This window comes from Cervus canadensis, chromosome X (genome assembly GCF_019320065.1).
Source record: "Cervus canadensis isolate Bull #8, Minnesota chromosome X, ASM1932006v1, whole genome shotgun sequence".
Lineage (NCBI taxonomy): Eukaryota > Metazoa > Chordata > Mammalia > Artiodactyla > Cervidae > Cervus > Cervus canadensis.
In genome coordinates, this window is record NC_057419.1 from 100,186,442 (window position 1) to 100,189,028 (window position 2,587).

The window sequence follows — 2,587 nt, forward strand, 5'->3', positions numbered from 1 at the left end:
ACTACAATATTGTAAAGTAATTAGCCTCCAACTAATAAAAATAAATGGAAAAAAAATAAAATAAAAAATAATACTCAAAATTCTTATATATGTATACATATATATGTACATATGTGTGTGTGTGTGTGTACATATATATATATATATATATATATATATATATATATATATGTAAGATAGTTTGGAAAAACCCAAACTTTCTGGCCAACGTGTGTGTGTGTGTGTGTGTATGTGTGTGTGTGTGTGTGTGGGGTGTGTGTGCACGTGCACGTGCGTGCCTGCATGCTGTCATGTCCAACTCTTTGTAACCCCATGGACTCTGAGGGGCCCGCCAGGCCTCTCTGTCCATGGGATTTCACAGGCAAGAATATTCATGTCAATGTATGGCAAAAACCACTATAATATTGCAACATAATTAGCCTCCAGTTAAAATAAATAAAAATATTTTCTAAAAAAGAAAAAAAAATGAAAAGACCCTGATGCTGGAAAAGATTGAAGGCGGGAGGAGAAGGGGACGACAGAGGATGAGATGGTTGGATGGTATCACCAACTCAACGGACATGAGTTTGGGTAAGCTCCAGGAGTTGGTGATAGACAGGGAGGTCTGGCGTGCTGCAGTCCATGGGGTTGCAAAGAGCAGGACACGACTGAGTGACTGAACTGAACTGAACTGAAGGCTGTTTTAAGAAGCCATTGTCTCGATGCTGTTCTCTCGAAACATCCCACCCTCACCTTCTCCCACAGAGTTCAAAATTCTGTTCTGTACATCTGTGTCTCTTTTTCTGTTTTGTATATTATCTAGGGTGAAACAGATCACCAGCCCAGGCTGGATGCATGATACAAGTGCTCGGGCCTGGTGCACTGGGAAGACCCAGAGGAATCTGGTGGAGAGGAAGGTGGGAGGGGGGATCGGGATGGGGAATACACGTAAATCCATGGCTGATTCACGTCAATGTATGACAAAAACCACTACAATATGGTAAAGTAATTAGCCTCCAACTAATAAAAATAAATGGAAAAAAAAAGAAGCCATTGTAAACAAAAAACCTCCATGCCTTTATCTTTTAAACATCAAGGCTAAGAAGCAATTGTCTCTTCCAGTTTTACAAGTCCTCACATTTCTGGACTCTGTATTTCCTTTTATCACTGCCTGCAAACCAGCCAATTCTTTTCTGACTTCAGAACTTTTTTAATAACTTCTCAAATGTGGACAACAGTGACTAACACATAGTGCGAACATTCTCTATTCCAATCTCTTCTCCTAGAGCTAAACATTCATTAGTTAAATTATCTGCCTTACAAATTAATACAGGCAAAAGTTTCAGTAAATATTTCACCACTACAAAACATGGATCACCATTCTTCCAATCCTTGATAATGGTTTATTTGGTATCCATCATCTGGTAACTCAACCAATGCTATTAATATTTTATTATTATTATTATTATTAATTTTATGGCTGTTTTGTTATGGCAATAACCTCCTGTTTCAGTCTGGATAGGCTAGTTTATGCTCTAATAATACACAATCTAAAATATCAGTGGCTTGAAACAACAACAAATTTCTTTTTCATACTGCCTATTCAATGTTGGGCAGCAGGAGAGCTTTGCTCATTGTAGTTACTCAGAGACTAGACTTACAGAAGCTTTAATCAATCAATGTGGGTTTCCACATTCACTATTACAGAAGAAAGAAAATATTACAAATTATATACTGTTATTAAAGCTTTCGTGGCAGTGATATGTCATGTCTTCTCAAATCTTACTAGCTAATACATGTCACAAAGCCACAAGTAACTTTAAGGGGTGTGGGAAGTACAGTGTGCCCAGAAGAACTGGAAATATTTGGAAAAGAGCACTAAAGACTTATCACAAGAAATCTAGACACATCCCAGATCGTTTTTCAAATTCTGTAAAGAGAAGCACTGTAATTTTCTACGAGAAAGAAGTTACCTATAAAAAATGTGAACCTGACTTAAATCAGACCTCCCATTAGCAATGAAAGATGTTTAAATTATCAATAAACTATGATAGCAAAATAAAGACCTTCTCAGCCACACAAAGACTCAGAAAACTAACAAAACATGCCATACCACTGAAATAATTATTCTGAGACATACTCTGGCAAAAGGAAAACAGAATCCAAGCAAAAATAAAGCAAATATAAGAAACAGTGGTGAACAAAAAGTAAAACTTTCAGTTTACAGTAAATAGCTCTTGATAATAAGGCTACAAAATTAACACAATTTTACATGTAATGGCCTATAAAATAGCACTGACATACTATTGAAAATAATGATTTGAAATAAAAATTCAGTTGAATAGTGTGGTAGGGGCAGAAAATAAACAAAAGCTTACTAAAAGTCTTGTTTGGGAAAGAAGCTAAATTTTGATTAATATTCTTTGTCGACAGGATGTTGAAAGTTGCTAGAAGTTTGAAAGTAACAGCTTTCAGAATGAAAAAAAAATCAGAGCTTACAAAATAGTTGATTATGGTAGAGCAGAGAAATACAATGCTATCCATCTAGCAAAAGTGAGAGAATAAGAAAATGGAGAAAGAAATCACAAGGAAACCAAGATAAACATAA